The 20909-nt window shown below is 39.4% G+C and overlaps 1 protein-coding gene across 2 annotated transcripts in view; it reads right to left on the bottom strand.

Annotated features, from left to right (window-relative positions):
• Positions 1–20367, bottom strand: part of LOC139337920 (leucine-rich repeat-containing protein 4C-like) — a 165982-nt gene extending 145615 nt beyond the window's left edge. For both annotated transcript variants that reach the window (XM_070972757.1, XM_070972755.1), the window contains exon 1: positions 19659–20367. The gene's annotated coding sequence lies outside the window, so the exon portion shown is untranslated. The remainder of the gene's footprint in view (positions 1–19658) is intronic.
• Positions 20368–20909: the final 542 nt, after the last annotated feature.

A 20909-nucleotide genomic window follows, 5' to 3' on the forward strand; every position in this document is an offset into this window, starting at 1 on the left:
CTCTACTGTCCCTGATATGTGTCATGGAGGGGGTGGGATGGATTGTCCGTGATGGAGAGCAGCTTGTTCAGTGACCTCCGGCTCCTCACTGACTCACACATTGCCAGGTTTTGACCAATGATAGTTCCAGCCTTGTGAATGAGTTTATTGATCCTGCTGGCTTCTCTGGCACTGACGCAGCTCCTCCAACAGACCACAATAGATGCGCCCACCACCACAGACTGGTGGAGGATCTCCAGCATCTTGTTGCATGCATTGAAAGATCTGAGCTTCTCAGAAAATAGAGTCTGTTCATCCCCTTTGCCTTCCAGTCCACTCTGTGGTTCAAGTGGATGCCAAAATGCTGGTGATCAACAATTCCAGCCTCCTCACCCATGTCGTTTATGGACTTTATGGACACAGTTCTCGTTCTCCTAAAAGTGACCATCCACTTGTTTACATCTGATGACATGGTCTATGCATTACTAGCTATAGACTAAAATAATTCAGCTGACAAGAATAAACTTAAAATGTTTTGAAGCTTGCTGCACCAATAGTCAGCAGCATAGCATATATTCTTAACCTTTTACTTTTTGCTGGTACAGTTTTTAAGGTCTGGAGCATTGCTTATGTATCTCCTTTACATAAAGGCAGTGGAACAACACAACTACAGGCCTATTTCTAAATCTATTTTCTAAATTATCATGCTGAACAAAAATATTTGTATCTGTAGTAAATGATCAGCCTCAATTATTCCTGTCTGCACATTCTATTCTAGGCATACAGCGATCAGGGTTCAATTAAAAGCACAACACCGTTACTGCTGCCACTCTTGTTTGAAATAGCACTATTTCAGCTTTGGATAGAAAGAAACACTGTGCAGCTATTTTTAAGGATCTTTCAAAGGCATTGAGTGCATTTGATTTTATTTTGCTTTGAAAAAGGCTTCACAATGTTGGATTTGATGAAACTGCTTATACATTGTTTCAGAGTTACCTCATAAACAGAAATCAGTGAGTCACTATCGGAAGTCTTAAACCTGAATTTGAGCAAATTGTTAGGTGACCCACAGGGCTCCATCTTGGGACCTGGTCCGTTCACTCAGGTAATGTACATTCCTCAGTTAAGTCCCTTCAATGCTGCTTTGTTGAATTACAAGTTGCACACAAGTAAGTAAGCTCTTCATGCAGATAAAGTTAAATTCATGTTTTCCTCTTGAGGTAAAAAAAAAAAAAAAAAAAAAAAAGGATTATGATAATCATATCATCTTTACTAAGAATGGTATAAATATTGAAAGAGTCACACAGTACCAAAATTTTGGAACTGAACGTATTTATGAAAAAAAATGGTTTGTTCTACAGGAATAAAATATTAGTAGAATTGTAGAAAGGTGCTTACTGAGGCAACTCCTCTTGGTCTTGGACACTTTATAAATGCATGCTTCAGCTGTGGAAAAAAAAAAAAAATAATAAAATCCTAAAGTGGCTATTATTAAAACAGTTGCTGTTTGAAATCTGAGTGGTTTTTTTTGTTTGTTTGTTTTTTTGAAAACACTGAAAAGACACTTCATAAAATGAATAAATCCATCTGCGACCTTGTTGCTTCTCACACCCAAGATAAAGACAACTGCCAGCTCCTGTGACCTCTTTATTATATAGTAGAATACAGGGGGCGCTCTGTGATCTTTGTCAACATGCATTCTTCTGTGTCCCCACTTTCTTTTTTCATGAAAATTATGAATGGATTGGAGAGCCCTCCACATATGTATGTCTGCAGTTGTGCACACTGACATTTACACCCGTCCTGGTTCAGCCAATCATGATAGAGCTACCAACTCCTACCAATATGGGCTATGAAAATAGCCATACCTTAAACCAGCATCTGCACAGCGGGGTCACAAGTGGAATTAAAGGTTGCATGAACGGTGCTCTGCCTGCGGTCATAGAAATATAGTTACAGTATGTAACCATTTTTCCAATTTCCTTCTAACAGGCTCTATGGGTTTAAGGGAGCAAAGTAAAATTGCTGCACTTATTGTAATCATACCAACATACATAGCTGTGTCTTAAGAGAGTTTACAATTAAGGCCACCATACAAGGCATTTCCACACTAAGTGCAAGAGGGCCGACAATACCATACCTCTATAAACAAAATTCAATTTCTACTGGATATATTGTGCACTATTAGAATACAATTTTTTCACCAATGTAGAAAACCAAAATGCACAGAATTAGTTACCAAAGCAAAATCTGAAAAAGCAAAGAGAATAGGCTGCTACCTTTTTACATGATAAATTCTGTGATCACATAATTGTGTAAAACTAGAAAAAGAAACATTAAGCAACCTGGCGCCCTTACTGCCTCAGCACCAGTAACAATGCTTAATATGCATTTTAAAAGGCACAAATGTGCACAAGTAGGAAATTAACTGAATAATTATGATGACTCCTTCAATCTAATTTGAGAAACTAACAACATCTGGTTTCACCCCAGAAATCTGCACAGAGTCTGGCTGATTTTAGCCCCAAATTGGTTGCTCCAGTTCGAGTAATCCCAAAGTCTGATATCCCACAAGGCTTCTGTCAAAAGATCTGTTTTAAACTGTTGTGAGCTTGTCTTCATATTATTGTATCAGTATTTTATATGTTCAGATAAAAACAGTTGCCTTGACTGAGACTTCTGTGAAACAAAACTGAACTTTACCAGAGAGCAGATCATATTGTCTGAATATTCCATATTTGTCTTTTATTCTTCTCTCTCTCTACCCTCCATTCATAGTAGAATTGCAATGCTTCTTTTCTCTCTTTTTATCAACACTGAGGACACAGGGCCAATATGTTTGAATAAGCTTATTTGAAACTTTCAGTAGACAAAACTGACATAGTGCATGTTCATTGTGAGCAGATACGTTAGGGCTGATTAATCGGTGTGTAACACGTGAGCATGAGAGTCACAGGTTCTGGCCATGCAGAAAACGGCAGATTAAAAAGTGTAGTATGAGTTAACACAGAGTAAAACATGAATAAAAATGCACAGTGTCTGACCAGCTTTAGGAGATAACTTTGTGTGGAGCGTGACTTGTGGAGCTTTCTGAACCTTGACTGTCAGCAGTGAAGGAACTGTCCATGGTGCTTGCCACAGTTCCATTAGAGCTGGGCCTGTGACTGTGCTGCTGTGACTTTTGCAGCACTGTTTGGCCCTGTTTCCTGTGAGTGGAAAACTGTGTGCACTTTGTGTCCTGATGCTGAGTTGTGGAACTTTCCATCCTGTTTCCCCTGCCTAGTTGTATCCCAGTTATTTTTTGTAATAGCTTAGTTGTATGGTCAACCAGTTTAGCCAAACAAGTTGTAGCATTTCCTTTTTTCACCTTAATCATCAGATGGTTTATTCATGAGACATCACTGAACCTCTGTCAACGCTCTCTACTTGGGTCAATATTGCAACCCCTGCTGTCAGCCTTAGTTTTCTGCATTGATGTGGCTGCTGCCATGTTGACAGGACGAGGAAGCAGAATGGGACAGCAAAGTTTTTCATCCGCACATTACTCTATAGGGATGGCAGAGGATTAGGTGAAAAATAGGCAGAGGTCATCAAGTCACACAGTTCTATCTCAATGAAGAAAATGGTATCACAGATGGAGAGAAAGCTTGGCAGCCAAACTTTAAGCTACCCTTCATCACTTGGCCTTGAGGTCTTTCCTGCAGGTAGCACGGATGTCACAATCACTCTTGAACTGTCTGCGGTACTAAAGACAATTGTGCAGGCACAACAAGCGGCGGATGATCGCAACAAGCAGATTTACTCTTCATATCAGTTCTCCCAAATGTCAGACCACACTTTATTAATAACTGACAGGAAGGATGAAGGAGGAGGCTCAGGGTGAGAGAGCATGTGGGTGATTGTTAAATGAAAAGAAGCGCATTATTCCACTCTTATAGACAAGGCAGATCCTTGCAACCTTTTCTAGTCCCTGTTAGTTCAGCATTCCAACACTTTTTGCAGCTTTAATGGGGTGAATGAGGTTGTACACATTTTATAACAATAGAGGGAGTGGATTCAATGGAGCTCTTCATGGCTTTTCTACTGTAGACTTATTTCTGTTTTGAGAATGGGCACCAAACAATGGTGCACTGATGGCAGTGAAAAATTATAACATTTTGATGAAGTGCAAGGATCAAATAAGTAGATATTTTCCAGAGTTCTGTGGTTTTGACAAGAAGAAAAGTATCTCAAGATTTCATTGAGATCTTCAGTATTAATTAAGGTCTTAAGGCTCTGATAAAAGCTGGTGACAGCTGATAAAGTTTAATTTCATTATTTGTTTCTTTTCGTAGTAAAATAGAGCTATAAGGCCAATACTTGCAATTGATACCAGTACATCTAATGAGCAATAATAACAATGCAATTTTTAAGACATTACAAACCAGAGCTAGCTCAAACAAACAAACAAACTTAAAAACTATTAAATAAATTAACCTTTTCTATTTTTATATTCAACTTGTGAGTTTATGACGGTGCAAGACATCCGTCTTTGGCTGAGGCGTGAAACCCCTTGGATTCCCTGGAGTGGGTCTGGCTGTAAATTCAGTCTGGAAATGGGTGCAGATTAAAGCTTCATTAGTCAAGGTTTTAGTAGCTATGTACTGTGCATGCTCTCCCCCACCCTCTGCATCTTTGCTTCTCTCCCTCAACACGTGTATTGAAACAGAATAACACACACACAGAAGCGGAATGAGATTACTCAGACGATACATGAGGTTGTACACACACAGAGACGTGCATACTCACCTCACTGTTCTGAAAAAGCCATTTATTTCAGACACATGCACCATGTTTCTTCCATATCCAAACAAGCATTTCCCTCATTCTGCTGTACTGTACATATTTTACATAAATGTACATGCAATTTATCCATTATCACACACACACACACACACACACACACACACACACACACACACACACACACACACACACACACATATAGTACCTTGTTTTTTTTATGTCTTTCATCATTGTGCCCCCTCTACAACAAATTGTACCACATAGTGATTGTACACTGTATCTTTTACCGTTAACGGCTGTATGTATGATTTCTTCTTTGATTTCTCACTTTGTCATCATTTTTTAGAACTGAGCTTTTGTTTTGAGTGTTGTGATGGACCATTGTACAGGATTTAGGGGGGTCAATTGTCAGAAATGTAAGCATTAAATGAAATAATGATGGAATGAAAACAAGAATTGTTGTTTTTTTGATACCTTAGAATGAGCTCTTTAAATCTACAGAGAGAGCAAGTCTTCTTCCATGGAGTCGGCCATGTTGCACTGCCATGTTTCTACAGAAGCCCAGAATGGATAAACCAAACGGCCATTGGCTGGTCTGTCTAGTTTTGTTATTTCCTGTTTTACATTACAATTACAATTGGTCATTTGGCAGACACTTTTATCCAAAGCGACGTACATATGAATTGACATACTGATGGCGCAGCATCGGGGGCAGTTTTGGGGTTTCTGTATCTTGCCCAAGGATACTTCAGCCTGTGGACTGCCAAGGACAGGGATTGAACCACGACCTCCCAACTGGCAGACAGCCGCTACCTCCTGAGCCCCAGCCGGCCTGTTTTATGTTGACAGTTTTCCTCGTGTCATATTTTGCTTTGCTACCTGTGTTTTCCCACCTCTGTAATTGTATGATTGTTTTCATCTGTGTCCGTGTGTTTCCTGCAGTCTTTATCAGTTTGTCTTTGTTTCTTCTGGTGTCATGTGTTCCTTTCAGTGTCAGTTTTTCCCTGTGATTCAGTGATTTTGTACTTAGCCTTAGTTTCTTGGACTTTGTTGTATTGAGACTCCCTTGGTTTGGATTTTGTTGCCTCTTTGGGTTTTGCGTTTTTTACTGGACTTGACTTCATTTCCTCATTTGTTGGACTCGTGCTCCTCTGGTGGGTTTATTTGCCTAATTGGACTCTTTACTCTGGTTTTGTTTCTCGCCTGCCTCCTTGCTTGTGAGTCTTTGTCTAGTCACCTCAGTTAATACAGTTTTTGTTTTGTTTTCTTGTTCAGTACTATCATTTGGTCTGAGATTGGACTGTTAGTCCATGACACAATTTTGACACAAAAACTGGCTTTAAAGAGGCCTTTTCTGTTTTTCATGGCCACAGTAATGGAATATGAGACGAGGGCTGTTCAGTTGGTGGCAATCAGCAATGTTCCTGCCACATGCCACTTAATTCCTCACATTACTCCTTTTTAGTGTACTTTTAATTGCAAAAAATATGACATTCACAGCTAGAAAAGTGTTTCTTGAGTCATGTTCGAAACACAAAATAAACAGAAATATAATCTAATTACTGCATCAGCATTAGTGAATTGTATGAAATGTTCAAGTCCATTGGAACCCGATACTCAAGAGTATGGTGTTTAGAGTTTCCTGAGGCGTTTTGCTTAACATCACACACTCCTCCATGGGTGACAGACATACTCTGTGGCACCCTTCGCACTTTTCCATGTATTTATTCTCTCCCACACAGAATCCGGAAATATTTAGCTTCCTATTCTTTATGATAGTTTTGCAAACTCTTGCTTTTGACAGGGGGGCTTGAAGAGGAGGCAGAGGCCATTTGTAAATGGGAGGCTGACTCCCACTGCCTGCCAACAACTCCTTAACATGGCAACATCGACTGCACACGCACACATCATGCACAGAGCGAGTGAGAAAACTAAGGGCAAAGAGCTCCCTAGCTGCTTTTGTTGTTACATTTGCTCTCTATTGGTCGCATCTTAGAAATTAATTGACTTATTTTTTCTTATTTCTTCTGTAAGTGGGGAAATACAGAGCAAAACACTTCACTCACTGACTCAAAGCAGAAAAATGTTTTTTTACTTGATAAAGCTCCCTGAGTGTGAACACGGTACTCCACAGTGGGGTTGAGCGGCAAGATCATGACTGTCATATGTACAAAAAATAATCACTTCTGCAGAATACAGCTGACTGAAATTTATTACATTTAATTGCAGTTCATTCTTCATTAGTGCTCTCACCAGAGACTGTTCAGTTAAAATAAAACACTTAAAATGTTGTCTGTTTACACAGTTAAGGATGGATATACCACATATCTGTACCTACAGGATAAAAGTACACATGCATCAGGAGACAGAAAAAGAGAGTGGAACATCAAAGGGAATGCAGACCAGCTTCTCACAGCCCTGCATATTTAAAACACATGCATAATACAATACCAAAAGCCAGAGAAAAAGATTGTAGGAGAATGTTCAGGGTCAGTTCTGACACAACAGCGTTAGAAGGCCTACTATCCTTTAGTCATGTTCTTCACCCTGTGTGTGTGTGTTTGAGTGTTTGTGAGGGCCTTTCATATTTTAGTAGATGTAATAGTGACAGGAAAGTGTTCATTTCATTCTCCTTCTATTGCTACTCGAGTTTGTTTTAGTGCATAATACAGTAGTTCCTTCCAGCCCCCAAATTTATCTTTTGAGAATATGTTGAGTTTCAAAACATAAGCAGTGACCTGAGAGGAAATGCCGCTATTAGTGGGTGCTATTAATCACTATAACACTTCCAATGGGAAAAGCAAAATGGCAGAAAGCTTAAATTGTGCAAGATGTAGTGAACAGACTTAGAGAAACCCTATCTGGCTCTGTTTATTTGACAATCAACTGTAGGGAGTGACAGGACATTTAGAGGGACAGAAGACGTTGATCTTAACGGAGAGAGCTTGCAGTTACATGGTAATACTAATCCCCCAGGAACCCCCCAAAAAAGATTTATCAATACATGAACCAAAAACTGTAGACTGTAGATAGTTAGAAGAATTAGAAAGCCAGCTAATAATCCTACAGTTGCATAAAGATGCTTTCAGGCTTGACAAAATATTACTAGAAGCATAAAAAACCAAACCACTGTCTTTGTTATGTTGACATACAGACTCATTATATAATCTTTAACTTCACTTAGTCACTTAAACAGTACAGCAGTCTAAATTAATTTATTGTGGCATCATTTCGTTTCCACTATGAAAACAGAGATTGTAAAGAAGACTGCAAAAAAGAAAGAAAGAAAGAAAGAAAGAAAGAAAGAAAGAAAGAAAGAAAGAAAGAAAGAAAGAAAGAAAGAAATCCAAGAAGGATTATGACAAATCACTCAGTTGCTTCGGGCAATTGATGAGAAAGCCAACTTGGCCTAAATAGGTATCCAACAGAGAATCCATAATCTGCATTGTCTTCTTTAACAATCACTTTGGAATTAGCTCTTGCTGTTGGATTGGTCTGGTGCCACAGCTGACGTCAGTAATGTGCAAAGTGTGGTTCACTTTGCTCCTCCCGTTTCAGTACAGACCGAGATCAGCAGAGAGTTTAAATCCATCACACTGTCTGTCTTTTCAGATGACATAATGGGGATAGAATCAACTGTCGGGAACATGGCTGCTGCAATGATTTTTGTGGTAAGGCTTTTTTTTTTTCCCCTTTTTTTTTTTTTTTTTTTTAGTATTATATAGTATAGTATTTTAGTATTCAGTTTGTGGCTTTTCTAAGTTAAAGCATTAGGAAAAATCGTTGTAATAGTTGCAGTGGCTGGGGTATCTTAATTATCCCACAGCTGCAGATTATTGTGGAATATGTGTAAACAAAGTGCCATGTAGACCTTATTGTCAGTGCTTAATTAAATTTCCTCCTTGATTGAAAACTGCTCAATCATTGTCATTGTCTCTTTGCCATTCGCACACCCCAATGTTGTCTTCTATATTTTACTTTGGACACAGTTTGTTGAGTTATATCTGATCATATACACCTATGATCTACTTTTTTTTTTTTTTTTTTTTTTAATAGAAAAAACAGGATCTGCTAAATGCAAACTCCAGGTGAAATAGACTCCTGCTAAATGAAAGTAGTATGTGTGATCTGAAGACTTTGATCATGATTAACGAAGTGGTTGCATATTCATCTGTAGTGCAGGAATGTGTGACACCAGTGAAGGTTCCTGGTGAATCAGTAGGCAATTGGCCCCAATCCAAATGCAGACCCTGCATATATTATAATAATCGTGCCTCCTCCCGATACTGTGCACCATGCTGGTGGCCTCACGTCAGAGCTCAGACACAGGCAAGGTGACATTAGCTTGCCATTAGCTTAGGTGGCGTTTTCCCTGATCCTCAATGCTTTGCCATGTCTCACTACTGCGTGCGTGCGTGCGTGCGTGCGTGTGTGCGTGCGTGTAGTTGTGGGTGTGTATATGTACATACGGAGGTTGGGAGGGATGGGTTTTCTCTGTTTTAAGTTTTCCTTTATAATGTTTTTAACTGTTGTAAAGCACTTTGTGTTGCATTTTATCGTTTATGAAAAGGGCTATATAAATAAATCTTGATTTGATTTCATTTGATTTCATTTGATTTGCTCTTGCAGCTCAGGCCCTGATGGACTCTGGTGACAATCTTTTTTGTGCATTTTCTGCTTCAGTTGCAGCAAATCTTATGATTTTCTCTCTTACAGCTCCAAAGCTGACAACCTTGATGCAACTAAGCACCATATTTCATAGCAGTCTTAATTTAGTGTTTAGTATGTCTGCTATATTGTATGAATGTATTACATTTGACAACAGAAGACATACATTAAATGATTTATAATGATAAATGATGATAAATAAAGATTTATTTGCACACTATTTGATCCCTAAGTCATTTTTGAAGTTATTTTGGTTGAGCAAAAGGCATTTTTGATCCAAGAACTTTTCAATTTTCAAAAGTCAGTGAAAGCAATTGAAGAAACAAAAGCAGTTTTAGCCTTATTGTTCTCTCGGTTTGGCTCCTCAAAAACAACATTTCAATGATGTAATTCTTTTCATGCTTGCTGTGAAACTTTAAGGCTTGTGAAAGTTATCAACTCCCTCTCTCTCCAAAGGGTTGACCTGGAAAACACTGCCAGCCAAACTCATTTGAACAACATCAATGAAGGTGACCCCTGAACAGCAGGGCACACACTGCAGTGGCAATGCTTCAAATGCAATTTAACTGGAAATCAGATGATCCTGCTTTATTCTCATTGAGTTCTTCTGTCAAAGAGTCATTTTGGAGATATAGTTGTGGGTAATGTTGCAATTAGTGATGTGTTCTGCATTTAATTTTCCCTAAAATGAGGTTCTGTCAGAGCAAATGCAGTATGTGAGCTGGGGACTGCGTGGGCCAACGCAAGAAGAAATCACTTTGGCCATGATTTGAATTGCTGATGAGGAAGACCTTTACTAGGCCTTCGGTGCAATCTAAAAGCTGCTGTTCACCTTTGTAATCAAATGCAGTTTTATCTGTTGTAATGGCGCTTTAACATGCCTAAGATGTTTACTGGAGAATTTTGGTTTCTCTCATACTTAAAAAGGCAACCCTTACTCTCTGTGAGTATCCCTTCACCAAAGTTAAATTTTACAGTTTACTGTTAATGAGTGTTTTGTAATTGCTAATGCTGGCAATTACACAGTTCTCCTCTGCCCTATTCACAGCCCACAACAACAAACCTCTGATAGTGCATTCTCTGTATGTATGGCAAAAAATGGATGAGAGTGGTGCCGCACTCGATCCCTCTATCCGTCACTATTTATAGCCCAAACAATTAAGCTGAGAAGACCTTCATTAGCCTGCTGCTATTCAGCGGGACCCTGATTCGCCTTGCCAGCCAGCTAAACAGGTGTTCCCTAATAATCACTGCTGAATTGCCAGCAACACTGGTTTGCGATTTTCCCTCCATATGTTTCAAGCTGTTAGCAGTTCTCTGCTGAGAAATGAATGACTTTCTAAGCCTCATTACAATATCTTACAGTACTTACAGGTGGCTGTTGGCTGGCAGTCTGACCCTAATATAAGACAAACTGCCAATGTTTATGACATTCAGCCCCAGTATCAAAATAACACATATCAGAGTATTTATTATCTGCAGAAGTTATTACTATGCCAATAGTATTATGATCAGAATGTAAAGTTATTGTTGTGCCTGTACTCTTACTTACTGCAACACCTCTTTTGCTCTTGGAAAATTGATTGTTTGCTTTCTTCTGAAGGATGAACATACAGTAGTTTTATGAGGATATTACCCCTGTGCTAATATACTGTGGTAAGGCACCACATATTTAACTATATATCGACATATTTACTATGAGGCACCTTAATTACAACCGAACATATACGGCCATTTTTAACATTGCAGATTGGCTGCAAGTCTCCACTACATCTGTGCCAAAAGCCAGGAGATGAGAGGCTGCCAGAGGTTTTGTAAATACTGCAGTGGCATGGCACCACTTGGGCCAGTTAGGCTTTGGTTCATTTGTTATCTCATCAAGCAGTGATAAAATATAATCACTGTGGGGTGCATATTGAGGGGTTTGTTTTTGGTTTGGTTATCTTAATTTTTCACCCAAGCATATCTGCACATGCATGCAATGCGATAAAAAGCATGTAAGCCTTCAAAACCAAAATGTATGCATACAAAAAAATATAACGCCATTTAGTATCCTGTTTAATTATTAAAAAAAAAACACAAATGATTGAAGCTATTCCACACCTGCATGTAAATGCATATACACAAAGCAATAATTTGTGAATTTTTCTGAATGAAATGTGTAAGGCACTTTTTATTATTTCGAAAAAGACACATATGTATTTGCTAAAAGAAAGTTGCAGAATTTTTAATTACTTAGTGACTCCAGCAAGCAATTTTGAACATACAACACAATAAACAATGAAACATCAGCATAGTTGGTAATAAAGCATACAATGACCAACCAAGCACAAGAAATATAATTTCAGTACAGCATGTAGTAAGCAACATCACATAGCTCAGCAAATTACTTAGGAAACAATATTGTAGTGAAAAATTGGATGCAACTGATGCAATTAAAGTGAGCGAGCTATTTCAAAGATAAGGGTTTTAAAAGCAGTTTTGAATTCTGTAATGGAGTCCAGCATGTGGACGGGAGGGTGAGGGGTGTTTCAAAGTTTGGGTGCAGCATAGGAGAAGGACCCAAGCACCGATTGTGCTGAGGCTAATGGCTGGTAGTGCCATTAGATGCGGACCGCAGGGAGCGAGAGGGAGTGTAAGTCTGATGGAGGTCTGAGAGATAAACAGGGGATAGATTATGGAGCGCTTTAAATGTTAATAGTAAGATTTTCAAGTTAATCCACGCTGTAGCTGAATCAGCAGAGAAGTGACAGTGGACTTTGAACATGTAATATGAAAATCACAACTTTCTTCATATACCAAACGTTGCCACTGATCTTCTGCCTGATGCAGAAGAGTTACACGTTATATGAATAGAATTTGCATAAGACTGAGAGGCCCATGGCAACATATTTGAGGTGCTGTATATTCATATCTGGGATTCTGTATACCTTCTCCTGGACTACGGAACACCTTTCTTCTAGAAGCTGGTTTGGCCTCTTCTCCTTGCCCATTAAGAAACTGTCTGCTGCTTTTAAACCAAATGAGAGGAGTTATTGTGATTGGACACCATGAAAGCCTGCCCCAACTTCATCTGCTGATAATATATTCCTCCCACTAACAATGCATTCATCCTGCTTCTGCCTCTTTTCCAGATTGTACCACGCTATGCAAGGCTTGTGCTTAACTCCGACCAAACTTAGACACATCCACTTGCTCTTTTCTGGGTTTTCCTCTGTTGAATTCATTAATTCATTGTCACATATTGCATAAAGAATATTTCTCCAACTGTCTACAAAGGCTCTGCCTGTAAATTTATAACAGACTGAGAAATAGTCAGTGTGTCAGTATGTCTGTAGAGCCACCTATTCGAATCAGCAAATATTATTCTGGTTACAAATAAATCACGCAGCTATTTTTCTTTCTTCTTCTTCAATTTCCCAATAATTTATTCATTTTTCACATTGATTTTCATTTGCAGACATAATAAAAAATCTCTGTCTTTCTGTCTTTTAAAAATATCTTAAAGATCAGGGAATGAAATGTTGCCAGACTTGAGTGATGGCTCCCACTATGGTAGAGTGATATTTTCATTCATTCTATCTACCTGCAGCATTGCTCCAATTTAAATAGAGCTGTCAGTCTGCAGTCTTGCTGTAATTATGATGAAATACTAATTAGGGCAGACCTGACCTGTGCTGACATGCTCACACTCTGAAATGTCTACTCCAGATGGCAGCAGGTACAAAGGATGTCTGGGGAAGAGACCTTTTTCAGGGTTGTCTGCATTAGCATAGGGAGGACCACTCCTAGTAGGTTCAGATTCTAGACATGTCTCATTTGGTTTAGATTTCAAATGAACAATCTGGCCAATGTGTGAAAAGACTGTCGAACAGAACCGAGTTAGGGGGCTGCAACATGATTGGGGTCCAGTGGCTGCTTAGGGACCCGACAAAAATGCCGCAGGTGCGGTGTTTGTTTACCCCAGGAGGATGGCAGCAGCTGATCAACATAATCATTATGAGATGGAATTTTACAGACTCTTATTACTGAGTTTAATCATGTATGTAAATGCATCATCGCTGCAGTGTGTTTCTTCAAATAAAGTTCCCATTTAGCAATAGTTAGATTAAAAAAACTACAAAGACTACGTGTGTGTCTAATTTTCACTGCAGAATTGGGCCGGCCTGACAAGAATGTTGATATTGGACGATTCTGCAGTGACACAGTTTTTTAAAATCCATTGTTTTTTTTGGTGTTTTTTTTTTTTTTTTTAATTTTTGCTTTCTACAATGGTATGGGAACATGGACATCTTGTCTGTTGGGTTTGTGATGGGAGACAAACCCTTATCTCCTGCATGAAATTCAGTAGTGCTCCTACTCAACCAAACTCAACCACTCTGACCTCCAGGCTCTAACAATCCACCTTGTGACGTTTTTGTCAAGATCCCCCGGTTCAATCCACAATTCATTAACAAAGCAATTGAACAAACAATTAGTGCTGTCATTTTTCTTGTTGAAACATTTCACTCACACATATCAAATAGTGGTGCTGAAGGAAAAGTCAGAGGATTGCCAAGTATACCAAATTTTCTGCCAATCCATCTGGTACCTGTTGAGATTTTCAAAGCATATGTTCAAAAACATTGACATGGACATGGTGGTGGCGCTAACAGAAATGTCAAGGGATCATCAAAGTCAGCATTCATTCTCTGCAGAAGCAAGCAGAACCTGTGAGGAAGTGGTTTGTACCCAGTTTTAGGGCCATGCACTTGTCATAGTTGTTGATAGATGCAGAGACTTTCAACATCTTTGCATTTAGTGCTGAGTTTATCTGGATAATGGAGAAGCATATATATGGCTGAGTGGAAATAAAATAATAAAACACATTAAACATTAAATGACAAGCATAAATCGTGCTTTAAAGATCCCCTGCAGACATGTTTTAAGATGTATATAAAATAGTGCTGTCAAAAATATTGCGTTATTAATGCGTTAACGCATATCAACTTTTAACTTTAACTTTAACTAAGCAGGCTACCGGTTTGTGTGAATGTGAAGTGCGAAATGCCGAATTGGATGCAAACAAGATTCTGAATGGAAAGTTTAGTTTCAACACATGGCGAATGCAAATTCTCCGCCGCCTCCTTGTCAAAACCAGGCGACAATGGATGGCTTTCAACAGAGGCATATGGATGCTATTATGTTCAAAGGAAACTTAAGAAAGGAAAGTTTAAGCCATGGTTTAACTGCACTATAGGCTGAGTCCTAGTTTACAATGATGTGCACTTTATAACCTTATTTTGTATCACCCTGTTTTGATCCCTTAGAAAGGGTTGTTGAAGGGGCTTTTTTGTATCTTAAGTATTTTTTTTTTTTGTCATCTGTTTATTGACAGTGTTAAATTGTGTGAGATTTGATTCATTCAAATGTGAATGACTGCTCAAAGTGAAAATGTTAGTGTGAACTATAACACTACACGTTGTTGTTTTCAATTAAAAAACATTTGCACAAAGCAAGCCTATCCACTTTTCCATGTTGATAACAGTATTAAAATGATAATTCAAGGGACATTTAGAATAAATAAAAATGTGCGATTAATTTGCGATTAATCGCGAATTAACTACGACATTCATGAGATTAATTGCAATTAAATATTTTAATCCATTGACAGCACTAATATTGAATACTCTACTTTCAATAATAAATTGTGTCTGATATGGTTTTTCTACACAAAAAAAGTTCAATTATCTTGTTAAAATACTTAAAATGACATATACTCCTTCTCCCTCATTTAAAATTTAAGAATCTATGAATATGTAATTATTTTTCATTTTCAAAGCTTAACTGCTAGACACTAGATGTCTCCTGCTTCATTGAGAGGTCAATTCTCAGTGTTTGTGCACTGGAGGCTTCACGTTTCTGCATCGCACTTGTGCAAACAGAATATTGGACCAGGATTGGTGTCCAAACTAGTTGTGATGTCACTAATAAAGCTCATAAGCCCACCACCTGAAATTGGATTTCCAGTGAGCACAGAAAAAGTTTTCACTTTCAGAAGATGAATGTGAAAACATCCATCTAGTGTCAAGATCTGCACAGATATCATTCTGCACAGTGACGCTCAAACATTCAAATGTAGGGACAAAAAAAAAAAAAAAAAAATGAGCAGAGGGGGACTTTAAAGATTGTGAGTGTGAGTGTGAACATGTATAGTTCGGCTCCTGATCAGTGAGAGAAAATAGTCATATATGCACACATTGCAGGACTTGTCAATATGGTCCCAATAAGCCTTTTATCTCCATGATTCTCAGAGCAACACATCAGTGCATAAAGGTTACCTTTCCTTATTTTCGCCACTGTTTGCAGTGACAGAGATATTCAAAGCTGCCACTGTAAGCTCCCCAAACTTCTGTGCCTGTTCCACACTACAACTGCCAAGCTGGCGAGGGCAACATCATGAGCAAGGCATAGAAAAGAGGAGTTAAGGGGTCAGTTCTCTCTTTCGCTCTTTCTGTCTCCAGCTCCCTGACAGTCTGCGATACCAGCCACTTTGCTGTTCACCGGGGGAAAGTGTAGTGCATAGATAAGCACGAGTGTAAGTCTGAGGAGATAGTTACTGAATGAATTGCACATCTCGTGAAACTGTTGACGGAACAGGTCAAAAGCCTGCTGAGTGATTTTACTACACATCCTACTCACAGACACACAATTTACCAAATTGTCAATTTGATATTTCAAAAATAGCGTGCGTGCACACACACACACACACACACACACACACACACACACACACACACACACACACACACACACACACACAGGAAACATTGCTTTACAGAAGATACATCAGTAATCAGACAACGATGCATGTCCAGAACTGCAACTAATTATTATTGTCATCATTGATTAATCTGCCTATTATTTTCTCCATTGATCGTTTGGTTTAGAAAATCCAATGCGTGACATCATCAGACTGCTTGTTTTGTCCAGCCAACCGTCCAACCTGGTCCTCTGGAACATAATTGGTGATTTTTCATAAAAAAATATTTTAAACCACAAATTAATTGTGAAACAATATTTTTTTTCTTCAAGTTGTAATGAACTGGTATGATTCTCCACACTGGACAAGTGCTCATTTGATTTTGTTTTCATCTGTTCTTTGTGAATTGCATTTCTTTAAGAACTTTATAAAAGTATTCTGATAAGGGCTAATGAATTAATTTTAATTAAAAAAAGATTTGATCTGTTATTGCAGCAGAGGTTTGGGCACACCTTCTCATTCAATAGTTTTCCTTTTTTCCTTCCTTTCCTTTTTTCATCATTTCCTCCATTGTAGATTAATACTGAGGATGTTCACACTACGAAATAACACTTATGGAACTATTTGGAAAGAAAGAAAAGTGTAAACAAAGCAAAATATGTTTATATAGCCACCTTTGGCTTTGATGACAGCTTTGCACGTTTTAACCATTATCTCAACTCAGCTTCATAAGGAAGTCACCTGGAATGCTTTTCCAACACTCCTGAATGAGTTTCCATACATGCTGAGCAGTTGTTGACTGCCATTCACGCTGCCCATCTCATACCAAACTGTCTCAATTGGGTTCAGGTCAAGTCATTGTGGATGCCATGTCGTCTGATGCAGCACTCTCTTTCTTGGTCAAATAGCCCTCTCACAGCCTGGAGGTGTGTTTTGGGTCATTGTCCTGTTGAAAAACAAATGATGGTTCCACAAAGCTCAAACCAGATGGGCTGACATGTTGAATGCTGGTTAATTGTGCCTTGACTTCTGAATAAATTGCCAACAGTATCACCAGCAAAGCATCTCCACACCATCACACCTCCTGCTTCATGCTTCACAGTGAGAACCACACATGCTGATACCATCTATTCATCTTCTCTGCATCCCACAAAGACACAGCAGTTGGAATAAAAACCTCAATTTAGTACTCATTAGACCAAAGCACAGATTTCCACTGGTCTAATGTCCACTCGCAATTCGACCATGAAGGCCTGATTCATACGGTCTTTTTTGAACAGTTGATGTTGAGATGTGTCTGCTACTTGAACTCTATCTGAGCTGCTGCTAATTGGCAATTGCTAATTGCTTTGCTGCATTTTATTGTTAGCCTCATGATTCTGTATGCATTATTGCATAGTTTTGGTGTGTTCAGTATTACTCGGCAATGTTGAAAATAATAGAGAAAAACTAATGAATGAGAAGGTGTGTCCATAAAGTTGACTGCTACTGTATTTGAAGTGCTTGGTTTGTAGTTGTCAGAGTTGTAACATGAGTACACATCAGTAGATTTTGGTAAAAGCCAGCTGTGGCTCACTCTAGAGGTCCACCGGTGTGCTCCTGTTTCTCGCTTGTTTTTGATGCTGTTCCTATTGTTTTCCTTGTTCAATAATATATAGCACATATGCTTGCTACTGAGACTAATGTCTTTGGTGTGGGATTTGTGCTGGATTAAGCTTCAAAAGAATGGCTGACAGTCTATTGTTCATTGCTGGCATGCTCAGCTCCCCATAGGGCTGCTGGTTTAGTGCAGTTTGAAGAAAATAGAACCAATATTATGCAGTCTAGTATTATTTTGCCATTGTACGTAGAGTACGCAGTTGGAAGAGTACTGGCTGATGCCTAAACAGGGCAAACTGAGAATAACAACCCATGTGGCGAGTAAAATATTGTGCTGCGCTGCCACAATCATCCATGCATTCAATTCAGGCAGACATTGTGTTGTTTACCACAATGGCATGCGACACACATCCTTTCATGATGAATGGTGAGTGAATGAATCAAACTCTGCTCACTTTTTCAAGTGATCCCGTCTTGATGGAAGGACTTCATCAATTGAACTAATTGAAGTATGTTTGCTCTGATTTTGATGACGCATATAATTTCATTATGCATGGGTGAATGCTTTTTCTAACATCTTAATCAGCAGCAATTACCAGCCTTTCATCATCACGTCATTGCTTCGAGAATCACAAGTGGCATCAAGGGTTGTGCACACATGGCTCATCACCACATGCTCTCTCAGGGGTACAGCGCTTGTCCAGAATCTCAGAGGCCCTGATTGCATACAAACAGATGATGGTGTAGTCTAAATGTGTGTGCAATGCTCCCTCTTATCTCAACAGGCCTGTGGGTGACAGAGTAGTGTGATTGCAGTAAATAGAAGTACTTCAGTCCTGTAGGACACAGGCCACCAGTGTATGGTGTACTTGATTCTCAGTCTGTTTAGTACTTGACAATTATGGTAATGTGTAATTATAGTTGATACAGTGAGAGGTTAGACAAGACTTAACAAGAGGCAGGGACCTGTGATTGACACTAAGATGCCTGAATATGGATCCCAGGCCTTTTGATGATGTAGGAAGACAGCAAAGAGGCATATGTGTTTCCAGTAGAGCCAATATTCATCAGGGAAAAGCAGTAAATCTCTCACACAGAGGTCCACGCATTCATACAGCAAGTGTTCCAACAACGTGCCTTTTGACATCAACATAACACATGTCTCGTGTTACATTTAGTGTTGATATTTAACATGCTGAATATCCTGAGTCACTTTGATCTCTTCTATAATGAGCTGTATGTTTTCACCACACAGCTCAGCTCTGACAGGAGTGCAGGAGAAGCATTCAACATGCCATGTGCAGGGACAAACAGCAGAGAACTCTGAAGGACAAGCTAAACAAATCTGGACTTAGCTATTCAACACCTGAAGTGTGAAATGACCTGAAGTAATGAATTATGTTGATGTCAGTCCTGGCAGGTTGCATGATTACTCTCGCAGAAGGGAACTGTAGTTTAGCAACAAAATTACAACAAGTTGATCTCAGTGGAGAAGCCTTGCCATGCATCAGTTAGCCTGTCATTTTTATGTTAGTGTAACTGTATGGCATCAATCCCTGCACTCTGGGCTGCAAGGATGACAGAAAAACAATAATTACAGAGTGGGGAAAAAACCCAGGTTTAAAAAAAAAAAAACATTAACAACAATCTGGAGGGAGAATACATGATGAAATCCACCAGGTGTTGCAAACTAGCATTTATTCTTGTCGTCTTGTAAGAAATGCGTGGCTAGAAAACAACACTACACAATGTTTTACTGTAATGTCTGAGATGCAAGAAACAGGTAATGACATTCAGCAGCATGTTCATCAATGCGTGCGTGCGTGCGTGCGTGTGTGCGTGCGTGCGTGCGTGTGTGTGAAGGTTGGAAACTTCTATTACTCACCAGTATGCTTCACAAAATGGTCCTGGTCGCCATTCAGGTGGAATGAACAAGAATCACCAACGGTGAAATTGAAGCAAAGGAGAATTTTGTAGCTGTTTTCTTCTTTTTAGAAAGCAAATCTACTTTTGCTCTTCGGTTCTTCTTGTCTTTGTTTCACTCCCACATTGCCCCAAAAACTCAATAGCCATACAGGACAAGAAAAAAAGAAAAGCTGAGGCCTATTTGGAGAACAACTTCTCATATGTACTTCTCAACACCAGTAACTCCTGTAGTAACGCCTGACTTCTTTCCGCTGGATGTGACAGAGCTGTGATAAAACCCCTGGAGATCGCAGAGGAGTGCTCGGGAGATTTGCATAATGTGCAAAATGCCTCTTGAGTCTTCTGCTAGTGCTAATGTCTGACCTGTAGAGAGACCAGCGCTGATTCTCATTCAAGCCACACTTTCCCTTGGCATGAATACCCCTTCAAATCAAGACACGGAAAAGGGTAAAAGATTGACTGAAGAGTATCAGGAGGAAGAGGGAACTGATATGCTGCAAGGCAAAGCTGGAAAAGCCAATATAGTATTCCACAAATCATATCGCTGGTGGCATTGAAGAGGTGTTGTGCTCCCGGTGTGTATCCCCTGCACCTCCGCCTCTTTGTGTCCACCTTGTCTCCAGCTTTGGTGGAGGCACTGAGTGATGGAGCAGTGCCGCTGCCGTTGCCGCTGCCGCTGCTGCTGCTGCGTCCTTCCTGCTACAGCAGCAGTCTCTGCTCAAATAAATGCCTGGTCTGTCACAGTTCTCTGCTGCAACGCATTAGATTCATCCTTCCTCTCTCTCATACACTCCCTCTCTCTTTCTGCCCTCCTCCCTTCTTGCTCACTCTCCTTCTTTCACTTGCACTCAGTCACACGTGAGGAGACACAGTGGGAGCCTAGAATACAAATAGGCTGTCTTCCTTAAAGACGTGATTGTGCTCCTTGAATTTGATCAGGGTTTTTTTAAGCCAAAGTGAGGGGATGGATGGAGGAGATGTGATCTATAGATCCCTGACTTGCCGTCTTTGATCTGCCTTATCTACAGTGGACAAAGCTCTCTGTGAGTGTTGCTGCAACTGTGGATGACAGATTATTCCCATCAAGAAAAAAACAAAAAAAAAGTCAGAGAAAGTAGAATTAAGAAGAAGTCTGTTTCAGAGAACACAGCTGTCGTGGAATCCTGGTTTAATTCTGGAGTTTTGAGATAGTGGCATCTCTATCCTTGCT

The sequence above is a fragment of the Chaetodon trifascialis genome, chromosome 10 (assembly GCF_039877785.1).
Source record: "Chaetodon trifascialis isolate fChaTrf1 chromosome 10, fChaTrf1.hap1, whole genome shotgun sequence".
Taxonomy (NCBI): domain Eukaryota; kingdom Metazoa; phylum Chordata; class Actinopteri; order Chaetodontiformes; family Chaetodontidae; genus Chaetodon; species Chaetodon trifascialis.